Genomic DNA, 18,559 nt, shown 5'->3' with positions numbered 1-18,559 from the left:
ATTTGAACTAGATGATCTTTCAGAATCATTTTAACTCTGATTCCAGTGTAGAAGAGTGTGACATTCAAGAGCCATGGCTATTTTTACTGTCAGGGTCATCATTTCTACCTTTTCTACTTTCTTCATGTCTCGGTGTCCATGTTGTCTACCTGGGAATCGCTGAGGACAGATGTCTAGCCAGCAAGAGCTTATGTGGCATTCTCTCTTTCTCACGGTACCCCAACTCCAGCAAGTGCCATAGAAGGCACAGGACTTCAAGAGTGTTGACATCATACTTGTTCATTGCTGGCGTAGCTTTAATAGTATGACAGAGACAAAATAATTCCGGATTTGACTCTCACTTATGCCGATTATTACCTCTTTGGTCCTAAGCAATTATTTAACCTCTTACACCTTGGTTTCCTCCTCTGTAAAATGAGAGGGTGACTTAGCTGACCTCTGAGGTCCTTTTCAGTCCTCAATCCTATGATCCTCTAAACAATGCTGTCATATCTGAAAACACTAGAATTTGGGGGATTCAACTGTTCATCAATTCAGTAATGATGATTGATGCCAAGGGTAATTGTTTGTAACATCTTTCTGGATTCTTAAATTGAGAGACAAAGGTTAATCCCTTTTCTCAGAGGAGCTAAGATGCTTGCTTGGGGTACTGTTGATGCAATAAGATGTGCACTTGCTACACGATTGTAGTTAATTAGTTGACTGTGTTTGAGATGCATATGTTATCAGGAGTATTACAGACACAGCTCATTCTATCTCATGCTGCTTGGCTGGGCTCCTTATTAAAAAAAATAGAATAAGAAGACATTTCAAATGTGTTTTTGAAATTATGTGCTAAATCAGTTTCTTTACAGAATGTGTTCATGATATGGTTTAATTGAAGAGGAATCGTATGATGCTCTTGGTAAGAGCCTTATTTGTTTAAAAAAGTTCACTGGACTTGGTGGGAATTGGGCAGCAAAGATCTATTTATTAGAATGGGAAATACTAGGTGGAAGGAAAGACTATTCAAAAGTTATGTTGACAATAAATGCTTTACCTATTGTACTGAGATCTGGAGAAAGACTGAAAAATTAGAAAATTATCATTTTATATTGGAAAAGGCCTTGGAGATCATATACTTTGGGGAATCACAGAACCTTAACATCTCAGGAGGAATCTCAAAGACTAAGTAGTCTAATCCATGAATGAACACAAATCTCCCCAAGAATATAACTGAATAGTCTTTCCTGGGGGACCTTCAGTGGAGGGAAATCTATTCCTTTCCAAGATAGCCCATTCAATTTTTGGATAGCAAGATTTTCCCTACTTGCTGTCTCTTAACTTCTCCCTATTACTCCTAGTTGTATCTGCTGGTCAAATCACATCTAATCCAGTAAGCATTTATTAAGAATCTGTTATGCCCTATACACTGTGCTAAGTGCTGGGGATACAATTAATAGCAGCAAAAAATACCTGCCCTCAAGGAGCATATATTTCAAAGGGGAAGCCACAATCAAAAGGAGTCCAAATAGACGTCTAACCTTTCATTCACATATCAACCCTTCAAATAATTGAAGAAATCCCATATAATTCATAAAAGTTCTTTTCTCTTTTCTAATCTAAATATCTTCACTTCCTTCAACCAATTCTGTGTGTGTGTGTGTGTGTGTGTGTGTGTGTGTGTGTGTGTGTGTGTGTACAGGGACTATTTTATTTACTTGTGCAGCTATTCATTAATTTTTCTATCTACTATTTATCTATCTATCGATCTAAATATTTATCTATCTTCCCATCTATTTTTCTGGACTTTGAATCTGGAATACTTTATCAGTGACTGAATGAGTTTTCCCAAGACACTTCACTATCTTGTTTGTCCTTCTTTGGATGCTTTTCAGATTAACAAATGCCATATGGAACAGATAAGGAAACTGAGGCTTGATTTCACTTAAATTCACACAGCCTATTTCCAAAATCAGGACCAAGACTATTCTCTAACTTCCAATCTTGAACTCTTTCCACAATAATAGTACTATGCTGAATCATCCAATTTGACATGTGGAACAAATTTTTAGACATCATATAATCTTTTTTTTAAAATTTAATTTTTATTTTATTTTATAATTATAACTTTTTTTTGACAGTACATATGCATGGGTAATTTTTTATAACATAATCCTTTGCACTTACTTCTGTTCAGATTTTTCCCTTCCTCCCCCAACCCCCTCCCCCAGATGGCAGGAAGTCTTATACATGTTAAATATATTACAATATATTCTAGATACAATATAAGACATCATATAATCTAATCCTTCATTTTACAGTAAAAAAAAACCTGAGGTCCAGAGAAGTGATACTTGATAAATGTAACTAGTTGAGTTATTATATTTCTGATCATACTAATCATATTATTTTTCTGATCAAGAAAATGAAACGAAAGCTTATTGACTCTCAGATTAAATACAAATTCCCTCATATTGGCATATAAGTCCAAGCTTATTTCACCCCTGTTAGACATTATATGACCTGGTCAAACTGGTCCATGCATTCTTCCAAAAACTTGGCACTTCATCTCCCTCCATGCCTTTGCAAGCTGCCATCCAAAACTATAATATACTCATTTTTCACCTTTGCTTCTAAGAATTCCTGGCTTCTTTCAAGGCTCTGCTTACATAGACCATCAACAGCAAGATTTTCCTTTTTCTTTTTCTTTATTATTGGCACATTCTCTTTCCTCAAGTAATTTTGTGTTTTCTTATTTGGTATATATTCTTAGTAGAATTCAAATTCCTTGAAGCTAGATATTATTCTTTTTTTGGCTAAGTATTCCCAGACACTAGAACAGTAACTTTTCTATAGCAGATACTTGATTGTTGTCCTTCATTCTCAAAGAGGGCCAAAATCACTTTACCATGTTAGAATCAAGTTGAGGTGTGTCTGACTATGGCTGATCAGACCAATACAAGCTTGTAATGCTGTCATAGGTCAGACATTCCTATGAACATCTCTAACACCTTTGCACATCTCATGTTTCTTCTGAGCTAATTCAATTCTTCCTTGTTCATGGAGCACAATACCCTGATGAGAGTACCTTATGCTGGTTAGTTCTGTACCTGTATCTCCTATTTCATGCAATCAATTCTAAAGTTCTTCAGACCTTCACAGTGTCCTTGTATCATTTTTTTTTTACTACAACATGAGTGCTTACCATGTGTGAGTTTTCCATAAAATAGTCTTTTTGGCAAGCATACATTTGGCATTCAAACTATATGGCCAGCCCATTGAGAGTTGCATTCTCAGCAGTAGGATCTGAATGCTTGGCTTAGTTCAAGGTAGGACCTCTGATTATAAAACTGAAGGTCCACAGAGCCATTGCACTGACCTTATTGTTGTATTCTGTGAAACCTGGAACAATATACCAGCATGTGCCAGGAAACTTAATCACATCTATTTGAATTATCTTAGGAAGATTGCCTGGCAAGATAAGATACCAGTAGATACTTAACCAATGTTGGTTGGATTGTTTTGTATTGGGGAGTGGTAAAACCAATGTCTTCTAATTCTTAGTCCTAGGTTATTTCCAAATCACTAGTGATCAATATCTTGACTGAATAATCTCGATTTCTTTACTATTTTTTTCTTTGACTACTTCTCAAATCCTTGTCATTTGAGCAACTCTCTTCTGGTCCTACTAAAATCAATAAATCAATCAATTAAGTGTTTACTATAAGCAGGTACTGTTCTAGGTTCTGAGAATAAGAAAATAGTTACTGTTCCTGAGTCATTTACATTCTATCCAGAGGCATAATATACACACATATAAAAGTAAGTATGGTATGTGTGTGTAAAAACACCTTTTTGTTGCTACATTGCTAAGAAAATAAATTTAAGATAATTGTGTGGAGAAGGCACTAGGAGCTGGGGTGATCAGCAAAGACTTCATATAGGAAAGATGATTGGGCTGAGGTTCGAATGAAATGAAAGATTGCAAGAAGTAGCAAGAAGATGGGAATGAATTTCAGATCTGAAGGATAGCCTGGGCAAAGATATGAAGATAGGAGATAAACTAGGATAAATGAAGAATAGCAAGATCAGTTTAGATGGGCCAAAGATAGAATATACAATGTACAAAAGAGTGATGTTTAGTAAGCTTAGAAAAAGTAGATTGGAATCAGATTGTGACAGTTCTAAAGGCAGAACAGAAGAGTTTGCTTTTGATCTTGAAAGTATTTGGGAAACCACTGGAGTGTATTGAGCAGAAGGTATAGCAGAGCCAAACCTGTGGTAGAGGAATATCAGTTTTATAATTGGATTGAAGAAAGGTTTTTTTTCTTTCTTTTTTAAAAAAATATTTCAAAACATATGTATGGATAATTTTTCAACATTGACTCTGGCAAAACCTCGTGTTCTGAATTTCCCTCTCTTCTTCCCACCCCTCCCCAGATGGCAAGTACAATATATGTTAAACATGTGAAATTTTTGTACACACATTTCTACAATTATTGTACTGCATAAGAAAAATCAAATCAAAAAATGAAAAAAATGAGAAAGAAAACAAAATGCAAGTAAACAATGACAAAAAGAGTGAAAATATTATGTTATGATCCATATTCAGTTCCTACTGTCCTCTCTCTGAGTGTAGATGGCTCTTTTCATCAAAAGACCATTGGAACTGGCCTGAATTATCTCATTGTTGAACAGAGGTATGTCCATCAGAATTGATCATTGTATAATCTTGTTGTTGCCGTGTATAATGATCTCCTAGTTCTGCTCATTTCATTTAGCATCAGTTCACAGAAGTCTCTCCAGGCCTTTCTGAAATCATCCTTCTGATCTTTTCTTACAGAACAATAATATTCCATAACATTCATATTCCATAACTTATTCAGCGATTCTCTAACTGATGGGCATCCATTCAGTTTCCAGTTTCCTGCCACTACAAAGAGGGCTGCCACAAACATTTTTGTACATGTGGGTCCTTTTTGAGAGTAAAGAGACTTGATGTAGAAAAAAGCAATGAGGAATCTGTTAAAATAGTATAGGAGAGTATTGATGAGGGTCTGAACTGACTGGTAGAGAGAGTGTATTGCATACAAGAGATATTATGGGAGAATAAAATCCATAAAATTTGGCAACTGATGGGATTTGGAGTAAGCGATGAATCTCTGAGATTTAAAAAGTTCAAGAAACACAGCTTCTGGGTAATTTAATAATTTAAAAAAAATAAATTAACATGTTATTAATAAAAGAGGTCAGTGGCACTCTTGAATACCAAAGATCCCTCATAGCAGTGGGCTCACAGCTTAATACACTTTTGAAGAGCGTGTATTTCTAAAGGTGGCAATCAACTCTGATTGGTTAACAATTAATGAGGGAATGAATATTATAATAAGAGGCATATTATATTCCAATAAGGATCTTGAGGTACATGACACTGACCACCCAAATCTTGGTCACAAAGACTTATCAAATTTCATATCACCTGTATGACAAGAGAGAGAATGCACATTTCCCCAGGTATGAGTAAACATAATGAGCAGGAATTTACCCTTTCACCCAAACTTAGAATTTCTTTTACTGTCTTTGATTTGATCTTAACTTGGGTATTTCCCCAAGATTTCTCATACTGGTTAATTTCTGAATGAGAATGTAGAAATGGGGAAACACTTGGTCCTTATTTAGTAATTAGTTATAAATACAAGAGAGAAATAATAATTTCTCTTAACTCCTAGGTAAAGACTCTGGACAAATAGAGGTTTCTTCTCAACATTCAAAGGTCCCACATGGCTTAGCCTTCCTGAATTTAAGTTCTTCAACTTTCAGGACATTATCTTCTTGGTTCCTACCTGTTTTAAGCATTAGGAGCAAAGTTAAGTTTTACAGTATATTGCTAAAATCAGCTATGCATTGAAACTTGAAGCCAGTGCTAGAGACAGCAATCCTCCTTGATTTCCTTGCAACAAACTGCAATTAGTATTAAACTGTTTTTCAGATAAAGATTAGAGCTAGTGCCTTCATGACTGGGGCACACAACAAAGTGACATCAATCCTTAGAATGTAGTATCTAAGCAATCCCTTTGAAAAGGTAATTGATGATACCAGTATGCCTTTAAAAGATTTAAAATTTTTTCTTTTTAAAACTCCAATTTTCCTCTTTGGCTGATCCCTGGCTATCTGTGAGAGATGTATCTAGAGCCTTGCACAAACCCTGTGAGACAGCAGGCAAAGCTAGAAAAACTGCAAGTAGATAACCTGTTTCTTTAATGAATAACTACACATATAACGGGTGCTTCCCCAAACAGAGATAAATATATGCATCTCTCAGTGGTGCTAAAAAACAACTGTGAACATAACAGCAATGTCACTTTAAATTGTGTGCTGCCTGAATTAGAAAGGCAGATGTTTTATTAATAAACTGCCTGCCACTGCACTGTTTGTTCCAAAATATCAGAGGGCTTTTGTTGGGAGGGAGAGAAAGGAGACTGGACACTCACAAGGGAACCTTAGACAGGAAGCAGATGATGAACTCATATTGCATTATTAGCAGGTATGACACTAGAAAGGGGTCTTCATGCTGTAGATCAGAGGAAGCAGGCAGGCAATGGAAGTGGTACTGGGTCCTGCTCTCTGAAAGGATCTCAAGCTAACTCCAAGTGCAGAAGTCCCTTGGAGGAGCTGATTATCTAGGCTTCCTGGGCAGAGTTGTTCTCCTACCCTATTCCCCTAAGAATTGCAGCTTTTTAATGCCCTCAGAAAAATCCAGGAGTAGCAAAGTCATCTATTGGCTAATGGCTAATCAGTGAGTGCAGTAAGTGAGTGCTCTGTAAATACTTTATAATAAAGCATCATCTGAATTTGTCCTTAAAATTGAAGGCAGGTCCAGAAAGCTGTCATGACTTTATTTCTTGGGGGAAAAGGAGAGTGTTGGTAGAAGGGAGAAAGAATTACTAACTGGTAAAAGAATCTTTTTTTTTTTTCAAGGAAAGGGAGTTCTTGGGACTCTTACTGGTTCAGTAGTTTCCTTCTGAGTTGCTGAGCTGACCATCAGCTCATGTTTTGGGTTCTGTACTACCAGTCCTAGCTCTCGAATGGAACTTTGTCACATGACTGTGTTGGTATGAATGAAAATCCCAGAGAAGAAGCTGTGGTAATTGTGATTTATCACCATTGGATTGTCATAACAGTCATTGTGGAGAGAACTAACATGTACCATCCACAAACATGTTTCCTTATTGAAAATGACTTTTCTTTTGTGCAGACATTCAGTCCTAATAATGACAGCTCTTGTATGTCACCTGAGTATAGGGAGGTGTCTGTTTATTTTACCACCTTAATAGAGCAGATCTTGACACATTCCCTCTTCCTTGTACCTTCATAGAATCTTTTCTTTTCTTTTCTTTTTCTTTTTTTGTGTCATTATCAGTGCTTTGTATTTTTCAGCCTGATCTTCCACATTGTTTTTGTACTCCATGTACCTAGTCTTGTCCATTTTGTCTTTTTTTGGGGGGGAGGAGACATACCTTCTACCAAGTAGGGAATTTAATTACCTCTGTACAAAGCTGTCAATAAGCTACAAACAAATGAACCACTATTATAAAAACAGCTGTATCAGGCAATATTGCAATAGTGTATTCTTAAGCACACAGCTATGTCTCTGGAACAAGTACATAAATATTAATTAGGAAAGAAAACAAGACAGCAACAAAACTGTTTCTATTAATCCTTTTGGCTCATTTTCAAATTTTCTGCAGTTTATCGGACTTTGGGTCTCTGAAGTGCTCTGAACAATCTTTCTGGGGCCTATTTATATAGCAGAGGAGTCTGAAAGTCAGTTAAAGACCTATAGTTAAATTTAGGGCTAATTCCTACAGGAAAAGAAATTTTTCCTTGTCTGTTAGGTTGGGCCAATAATGAAACCAAAGGAATTATTTCTATCTTCTGGGTTATCCACATGGTTCTCCTGTGGTAATTCAGGATGTTAAATGAATTCCCAGAGATTCTTGATTCCAGTAGAGGCCAATTTCCAAGCAACTTGGTTTCCATTGTGAATTTAAGATTTGTTTCCCAGGTTTTACATGGAATTAGAGTTCAGACACACACCTACACACACATGTGTATGTACATATATGGTTGTATATATGTGTGTGTTTCTATATATTTATCAATACGTATGTGTTTATGAATGGCAGGTAGGAGGTGTATGACTCTTATGCCTCAGCTTCCTCGTCTGTAAAATGAGCTGGAGAAGGAAATGACAAACCACTCCAGAGTCTCTGCCAAGAAAGCCCGAAAAACATTCCTGAAAAGTGACTGAACAACAAGCACTGATGAACACACACACACACACACACACACACACACACACACACACACTAAATTAAATAAACTATCTCTTTATCTAGAAATAATGTATTAGAAATATTAACTAGACAAATCATAGCCAAGACCCAGGAAGACAGCATTATAGACTTTTGAGTAACTAAAATAGATAAATAGTTTATAGTCCAAAGTTTATACATTTTATGGATATGAAACCTATTTTCTTATCTTTGATATAGTTCCAGTACATCCAGATACTTTGTTCCCCATCCTATATCAGATTAAAAGCAGTTAATTAGAAGAAGTAAAAATAAGCTGTTAGAAGCGGTTCCACTAGTCACTGTACAAATTGATTGCAGATTATTAGAAAGGAGAAGAAAACTAATTTTTCCATAAAAGAAAAGAAAACAAAACATATCACAATGGCTTTGGACTATTCAGTGTAGTGATAAATGACTCTGCCTACTACAATATCTCTTATAGATATCATGTGGTAGTATATAGTACAGCAATTTATATTTATAAACCATGCCATTAAGAAGTTCCAAATATGTTCTTTATATTTTGCTTAAGATAGCATGAGGGCGTGGAGATATGTTATACAGAAAATTAAGAAAAGTTTTGCTCTTAGAGAGGTAAGCTTCATATATCTAGAAATTCGCTTACATGGAATGACTCACTTTTTGATAATACTGGGAAAATGAGACATCATTGGTTTTCTATCTCATTATTAGAGTAAAGAGAACTTAAAAGTGGCTTAGCTTTCAAGTGATATAGGATATGGGTAGACAATGGGCATAATAGGTTGCATATATTTCATATGTCTATGTGTAATATACACATACATATTTTAGACACTGAAAAGACAAAGGTTTTAGATAACTTTTTCTTTCCTTGTTTTAATTACCATTTGGAAGATCCCTTTGTAACTACCCATACAATGTAAACTTTCAGGATTGGTTATTAGGGAGGCTATTTCCCTTAAATTCATGTTATCCTATGGATCTAAAAATTTTAGTCCTTTTACCCTTCACCAATGCACTTACCTTTTTTTTTTTCTTTCTTTTTTCTGAGAATGGGGTGAAGTGACTTGCCCAAGATCAGTGTCGGAGGTCAGATTTGAACTAAGGTTCTCCTGACTACAGGTGCTCTAGCCACTGTACCACCTCGCTGCCCCAAGGTATTTACCTTTAATAGTCATTCAGTAGACACAATTAGCAAAGGCATTTTTTGAGACAGCAGAGAAAGAATAATGGTTACAATTAATCTTCATAAACATGTAGTATACTTTTCCACAAATGCTTAATGTCAGTGGAAAGAATGGAATATAATTTGGAATATACTATTAGAGTATTTTATGTTTTGAGAAACCATGTAATCAAGACGACTCATTTCTTTGGCACTGTCCTTTTGTCCTGTTATATTGTTTTCATGCTGTTCCCCCAGGTGATGAATTTCTGTTGGGATAGTCACTCACTGGACTTTCTCTGCCTGTTCCCCTCTGTACCTCAACAACTGACAGTAAGAGTTGACTTTATTCTCAGGCACAAAATATGGAACATAGGGCCCAGATCCAGGGAGACTTGAATTCAAATTCCATCTCAGAGGCTTATTGCTTTGTGATCCTGAACAAGTCACCTCATTTCTGCTTGACTCAATTCCCTTATTTGTAAAAATTAGGATATTATAGCATCTGCCTCCTAGGGTGGTTGTGAGGATCAATGAAATATTATAAAAACTTAGACTAGTTCTTGACACATAGCTATATAAATATGAGTGGTTATGAGCTATTATTAATTGTTACTCTTGGTCTGCTTCCTATTAGGTGCAATAGCCTTGGATAAGTAACTATTTCTATGACAAGATATAATACCTCATGGAAGGGAAAGTAAAAGAGGAAATCTCTCCCACCTAAAGAGGAAGGAAGAAAGGAAAAAAAAGCATGTATTAAATTATTACTATGTTCCTAGGATTGTGCTGAATGCTGGGGACATAAAATTTTAAAAAAATCTGTCCAAAATCTTCAAGAAACTTACATTTCAATGAGAGAAGGTAACAACAACAACAACAACAACAACAACAACAACAACAACAACAACAACAAAAACAATAAAAAAATGGGGGCTTGAAATCATGGGATTAAGGTACTCAGCACTGAGGAAAATTCTAATAAGAGTCAGTGGCAGAGGCATGACTCTGAAGTGCAAGAGATGTGAACAAGGCTGAAAGAATGAAAGTTTATTGGTCTGAGACCTTCTACAAACTAGAAATTCCAAAAGAACTCATCAATGGGAAAAGTAGAATGGGTCTCATGAACCTTATATTTCAGGGTATCAAACTAAAGGAGTAGTAGACTATTTAGGACAAGGAACACCAAGAAATTCTAGGATGAGGCAACAGCAGAGAAGGTGAGGTTTTGAAGTTCAGAAACTCAGAAATAGGGCTTACAGGTGGAATGAATGGAAAGAACAATTTCCTCTAAAATATTGTATTCTTCTTCCATAACAATCCCTTTTCTTATCTGCCAGAGGTCATATTCTTTGGAATCATCTTGTGTTTCATCTATCCTTAAATTAGCATGTCTTGAATTTTAAATACTCTAAACTATTTATGTAAAATCCTGAAAGGGATAAGATTATTTAATACTTGTCCAAAAAATCATACACTATTATCAAATGAACTTTAAAGATGAAAGAATAGTTTAACATTAGAAGACAAGGGATATAATTTATCATATTGAAAACAAAAACATCTGCAAACATCATGATATGAAAATGCAGAAAAAAATCTTGAAAAGGAACATATTCATTGTTCCTAAAAATCCTATAAAATATAGGAATCTAGGGGCCTTTATTTAATATAACAAAACAGTATAAAAAACCCCAAACTGTTATTATATACAGTGGGGTAGGTAAGAAGAGGAAAGAAACATTAGAAGCTTTCTGAATAAATAAATAAAGTATGGATGTGTTTTTTCCCCCTCAATGTTATTTGATATAATTCTAGACATTCTGGCTATAGTAGTAAGACAAAAAAGCATAAAGATAAGCAAATTATAGATAGACCTATCCTTATCTGTGGATATTATAAGAATTTACTTAGAAAATCCTAGGGGATTAGCAAAGTAATCAATTGGATCAATAAATAACTTCAGTAAAGTTGCATGACACAAAATAAACTCACAAAAATCGATAGCATTTATATGTAGCAATAACAAAATCCAAAAGGCAATAATAGAAAGGGAATTCTATTTAAAATAACTAAAAAAGCTTAGAATATCTGGAATTTAAACTTTCAAAGTACAATCTATATAAATGATTACAAATAGTATTAAAAGAAATTGGAAAAATATTTAATGTTCATAACTAAATTGTGCCCATAAAATAAAAATGACAATACTACATAATTTATAGATTTAATGCTATACTGAACTACCAAAAAAAGCTTAGAGACAGACAAAATATAAAATCTAATGTATTAAGGGAAATTATGAAAAAAGTAGGAATGAAAAGAGAATAGCATTTCTAGAATTCAAATTTTATCATAAAGAGTAATTATATTAATTCTTATGGTTGTGGCTCAACAGCAAGGTGATTCAGGTCAGTTCCAGTGGTCTTGATGAAGAAAACCTTCTACATCTAGAGAGAGGACTGGGGACTGAGTGGCTCACAATGTAGTATTTTCACTTTTTTTTTGTTATTTGCTTGCATTTTTTTCTCATTTTTCCCTTTTTGATTTGATTTTTCTTGTGCAACAAGATAATTGTACAAATATGTATAGAAGAATTGCACAGGTTTAATATATATTGGATTACTTCCCATCTAGAGAAGGGATAAATAGTCATACTAATGCCATGTTGGTAATCCTGTGGGTTAGTTTTACCACTGTGGAAGTTTATTTGTAATCAGGTAAAAAAATATCCTTTGATTAAAGGGATTTCACTGCTACGCATATGTCCCAAAGAAGTCAGTGACAAAATAAAAAGAATTATATGCACTAAAATATTTATTGTATTCCTTTGTACAGTTGCAAACTACTTGAACTATAGTAAATTCTCATTGCTTAGAGAATAACTAAAGGAACTGTCATATTTGAATGTAATAAAATATCATTTTGTTAAAAAAGATGAATATGATAAGTACAGAAAAACCTGGAACTAATGCAAATGAAGTAAACAGAACCAGGAAAATGATATATGCGGTGTGCATAACAATGTGCATAGATATAACAATAGTTACAAAATAATTAAAATGGAATATTATAAAATTATAATGCTTAGCCTTTGCCCAGAAAATAGATAAAAATAGATACTTTTACCAACATTTTTTACGGAAGATAGAGAATTAGGGTGTGAAACATATGTAATATTAGATTTCTTTAACATATTGATTAATTGTGCTGATTTTTTTCTTTAAAAAAATTCATTGTAAGAGATTACACTCTAAGAGGAGACAGAAGCGAATATATAGGATGGAGGAGAATATAGAAAAATTTATTTTAAAAAACAAAAATTATACCAAGGACATAGATAATCTTTGATAGCCAATGACTGTCTTCTAATGTCACAAATTTTGACCAGATTTACAAAGCCCTATAAAGGAGTAAAAGAGTGTAGACATATCTTTGTACTTAAAATCCTTAACACCTCATTTTCTGTTATCAGACCCAAGGTGATTTTATCAACATTCCTGGAGGGAAATCAATAGATTAAGGTTGTCTGATCCACTCCTTTATTGTATTTGTGGGATTGATAACGAAAGGACAAATCTCCAAAACAAAAAACAAGAGTTAAGTTTTAAGGTTGGATAGTTGAGTATACCCAACTTAGATAACCAAAGTGGAAACTCCATATGATGGTAGTTAGTAGAGGAGGATTAATTAACACCCACTTTAAAGGCAAACCCTGTTGAGTAAGGAGCTATGTTTGGAAAGCATGATTTACTTTGAGATTTCTAAATTTGTGTCCTAACAGTGCAAAAAGCAAAACAACCAGAACAGGCTTACTATGTTTTCAGGGGAAATTATTTTCTTTTTCTGAACTTATTTCTACATATACGACATAGATATGACATTCTTTAACTTACCTTTCTCATTGTTGTAATAGTCAAAGAGGCTGTTGAGATAGTTAAATGAGATTCTATGTATTCAGCCCTATATTGACCAAAAAGTGTTAGAGGAATACAAGTTATTATTGCTGATATAATACATTTTTATTTCTTCTTCCAAACAATTTCAATATTAAATCTTTATGATTTAATCAACCAATCAATAATTATTTATGTCAAGGCTACTATGTTCTGGGAGCAGTTAGGTGGCATTATGGATAGAGTATAGGGCCCAGAATCAATCAGGAAGAATGATCTTCTTGAATTCAAACCTGGTTGCAGACTAATTGTGTGACATATGGCAAGATGCTTAACTCTTTTTGTCTCAGTTTGCTCATCTGTAAAATGAGATGGAAAAGGAAATGGCAAGCCAGTAATTATATTTTTTCCAAGAACACCCCTAGTGGGGTCATGAAGAGTTGTACAGGATTGAAAAACAAATACAACAATATACTGGATCTTGTGCTAAGTGCTGAATCCTTTTTCCTTCTTTCATTCCTTGTAAATCAAAAAATAAACTTCCTGATGTCATTGTTCCTCTTCTGGAGCAAAGGACAAACAATAATAATAGCAATCTTTGTTTCATTCTTAGACTTCACAGAAGTTTACATTCTAGTGGTCATTAAATGAGAAGAAAAATAGGATATCAAAGGCCCCTCTGAAGTGAAATTTTTATCACGTCTGGTACCTTTGTTTTTTTTTTTTTCTTTTTTTTTTTAGGGGGGAGCCTAGGGAAGATGGTAGTTCCTGGATCTCATTGTTGCATGATACTACTGATATATTGATATAAAAACTCATTCTATTAATGCAAATCAACCAACCCTCGACAATTTATAATGAAAGAGAGTTGCCTGGTAGACCAGAGAGCTTAATTGACTTGTCCTATGTGATAGCTAGGATAAGTGAGAGACTGGATTTTAAGCCTAAATCTTATATTAGCACTTATGCTTTGCTTTATGCTACACTGCTTTATAATTTAATAATTTTATGGTATTCCTCTTCTGTTTTACTTAGTAGAAGGAAATCTGAATAGATTAAAGTCTAAGAGATTGGGATGGAATAGTAAATGGAAACGAACCAGCTGCTTGCCATGAAGTATAACAGCTTGAAAAGTGTTGTGTCCCAGAAAACAGAAATGACCTCTTGTCCAGTTTCCTCAAGAACTCTATGGAAATTCAGCTGAACTTCAGATTACAATCGATATGGGAGGCTATGAGTCCTACCACACGCAAAATTGTTCTTGAGTTTAAATTGAGAAGGATATCATCTGCCCATCTCTGACTAATAATGGAGATGTTGGGCCAAAGGAAGTTTTTGCTTATCAAAGCTGAGGCACAAAAAATTAGTTAACTAGAGCAAATTTAAATCGACCACCCCAATTCTCCATAAAATACAACTATACAAGACTGTCAGAGTATTGGGGTTTAAGCTGACATATCAAGGTTTTTGACAAGATCCTATAATATCTCTTTGCTGATGCCCATTAAAAATGGTTTCACCTATTTTGAAATTTTGAAGGATATTTGTTCTTACTCATGTGTTTTCACTTAGGTAGTACAGATCTCAACCTCTTGTATGTACTTGTCTATTTTCTTCCATAAATCCTTCACAAATACTCTTTGCCAAACACTGGAGGGCTTCCTTTTTTCATTTAATATTTGATAGATACAAAATTATTATTAATATGTTAGTGCCTCCTTATGTCAACCAGGAGTTTCTTTACTGCCCTCAAGGTTACCTAGAGTTTTAATTCTTTTGAGATTATGGCATTCCATGATTTTCAACAAAACAATATCACTAAAAAAATTAGGGTTAAAAATATGGGTTCTTTTTTGCATAACAATTTAAAAAATATTATATATGTCAAGTTTTTAATGTCATATTTGCCATGAATTTTCCCAATCTATTTTCTTTGTGTGTGTGTGTGTGTGTGTGTGTATGTGAATCTTTTTATTTGGCAAAATATTTTTCTTTTATTGTAATCAAACACCTATATGATATACCTTCTAACTCCTGCTATGTGTTTAATAGAATCAAAATTATCTCCCCTCTGTAACTAAGAAAGTCTCATTCCCTTATTTTCATTCTTTTTCTTTTTTTTTGGTTTAAAAAAAGCTTAAGTCTTTCATATAGCTGAAATTCATTGAATTATATAATGTGAGATGTAGGTCCAGTTTCATTTTCTACCACATTACTAACCAGCTTTTCCAAGTACATCTGTTAAATAATGAATGTTCTTTTTGTTTTATCAGCTGCATATTAAAATTGAAAATACCAATTGTCAATTAATTAAAAGCATTTATTCTTTTATTCTGGTTTTCCTAGGGTATCCTTTTGTGACATGTTCATAACCATTTCCTTTTTAGTACCTAGTAGCAGGTATCTGTCTTGTGCTCCATTCCTTCAGATCCTTTCCAGATTGACTAAGTTACTATTGGAGAATCGTGTTTGATTGTGACTTTAGGTTTTTGTATTTTTACAGATTTTTGTAGATGCCTTCACCCAAGACATACAACTATAATATTGTAATTTCAGACAGTCCTGAGGTGGAGTAGATGTGATAGACTGTCGAGTAAGTAGGGAACCCTTCTTACCCCAAGAATGAGGATCTTTCCTGAGAGCCTGGGTCTGTGCCTCATTCAGCTGGCTCTATTACCTCAGTAAACACACGTGGCATGAAGACTTTTAGTCAATTCAATTAATTCAGCCTACTGTTTAATTTGCTTTTTGATTTCAAAATATAGATCCTTCTGCTCAGTATTTGTAGTTGTGGATGCTCTCAACATAACTTACTTTCCCCATTCCTCTTGGTTCCTCTAGAAATCTAAATATCTGCCTGTGCCTGAACTGAGCATTATTATGACTGAACTGATGAAAAATGAATCACTGCCATGACTCTCAAGGAACACAGAAAAATATATTAATAATAACAACAAAATTTACAGATTTAAACTTTTTACCTAACTGTATTCTCTGAGCTATTTAGAAAAATGTCAAATAAAAGGATGGTGTCCTACAAAGGGTAAGTCAAAGGGTAAAAGCCTTTGCAGGGGTTGTTCTTCCATGCTTTAAATTCACTCCCTCCTCACCTCCATCTTAGAAGCCAATTTTTTTCTCTAGTATATGCTATAAGAATGCTTTTCTGATCACTCGTGGTTGTTTGTGCTCTTACTGTCTTTGAAGAATCTTGCATTTTATAATCTCTGGGTTCTATCCCTTAAGTAGAATGTTAGCTTTTAAAAAAAAAATTCATCTGCATTTCCTTCAAGGTCTATAAAAGTGTTCTGTACACACTTGGATTTCAAATAGATCTAGGAACTCATCACATAGGTATTCCTTACAAATCATGTAACTGGAAACCCATCTAACTCATACATGAGTACATGCTTGTCAAATTGGAACCTTGGAAGACTATGATAATATCAGAGTGTACTGAACTTAATTACATGGAAAACCATCTAGGCTTTTAGTACATATCAGGTCAAGTGCACATAGATTGGATGCTTCATTCCACATAAACAAAAATAATGTAACAATTAGCAAAACTTTGGTGTATGACTATGATTGTTGGGATAATTGAAACTCTTAATAAGATATCCAAGAACCTTAATAGGTTCAGGAGAAGTAAAATGTCATAGTTGAAAAATTTTGCATAGGAATCAGGAATTGTGGGCTTTAATCTTACTTCTGCTTATTTCCTATGCTACCTTAGGCCTCTCACTTTTCCTTTCTTGCCTGTGTACTCATCTGTAAAATGGACATTTCCTAACACTACCTCTCTGAAAAGTTAGTTGTGAGAGCAAATAGGATTATATGTATGTATATATATATATATATATATATATATATATATATATATATATATATATATATATATATATGTGTGTGTGTGTGTGTGTGTGTGTGTGTGTGTGTGAATTGTTTTTTTAATCAGAAATCCCTGCATTATATAAGTGATAGTGGTAAAAGCTCTCTGTGCACTGGGGGTTTCCCAAATAACTCTTGGGAACCTAACAACCCAACTCATTATCCTTCTTTCTTTAGGTTAATAGAAAATAAGGTTTCATTTAATTAACCTATAAGAGAAATCTCATTTTTTGCTTATGCCTAAGTCTTCAAGTCCATAAGACAGACTTTGCATATTCATCAGTGCTTTAATGTAAGACTGAATTATGTATATTTATTAACCATTTAGACTTTCCAACAGGTTATTTTTCTTTTGCTTTAACTCTTCCCTAAAGTCTTTCTCTGATACTTCATTGAGTTGTGATGGCGATCCTGGGCTGCAGAAGGATGAGCCAGGAGACAGAAACTCTGATAAGTTTATCAAAGTTGGAGACACTCAGACCCCAAGAAAGAATATCTGTCTGTTGTTTAAAGACCAGCCCGTCTGCATTAGCTGTCATACATCTAGAGATGAAAAAGATGTTGGGGGCCATCAATTTAACCAAAAAAGAAATAGAAGTCCTACAGAAGTAAAGTTAACTAGCTTGGGGTTACACAGGTAGTAAGTAGGAAAATCAATATTTGAACTCAGGTCTTAATAATTCCAAAGTCAGTACATTTTCCATTGTTCCATTTTACAGGGGTTTATCAACAAGGTGATGAATTCCTATGGTGATTAATTATCCACGCTAGCCATTATCAGAAGGCTTCTGCTAAAATATGAAGAAATTTGCAATCTGTATTGAGGGGAAAGACACTGATGAAATCACCAGTATTAAAATACAGGTCTAGCTCAAGCTTTCTGTTGATTATTTTTTGAAACTGGATTAATTTTTTGTATATATTATTCCAATTTATTATGTAAGGGGTAGTAGGTAATTCATTGGTGAAATCCATTCTGTTTTCCAAATTTTACCTACCTGAATTACATACAGAATTTAGAAAACTGGATTTCCTTGTATAGATTGAAATAAAAAAAAAAACTAATTTAATATTTTATTTCCTCTACTTACATGCAAAAGCAATTTTCAACATTCATTTAAAAATGAGCCCCAAATTCTCTACCTCCCTTCTCACCCCTTCATTAAGAAAGCAAGTAATTTGATATAGATTAGACATGTGTAGTCATGCAAAACATATTTTCATATTAGTCATATTATTAAAAAAACAGACCAAAATAAAAACAATCAAGAAAAATAAAGTTTAAAAGT

The sequence above is a fragment of the Sminthopsis crassicaudata genome, chromosome 3, assembly GCF_048593235.1.
Source record: "Sminthopsis crassicaudata isolate SCR6 chromosome 3, ASM4859323v1, whole genome shotgun sequence".
NCBI classification, from domain to species: domain Eukaryota; kingdom Metazoa; phylum Chordata; class Mammalia; order Dasyuromorphia; family Dasyuridae; genus Sminthopsis; species Sminthopsis crassicaudata.
The sequence above is the reverse complement of the archived record's forward strand: the minus strand, read 5'-3'. Positions refer to the sequence as shown.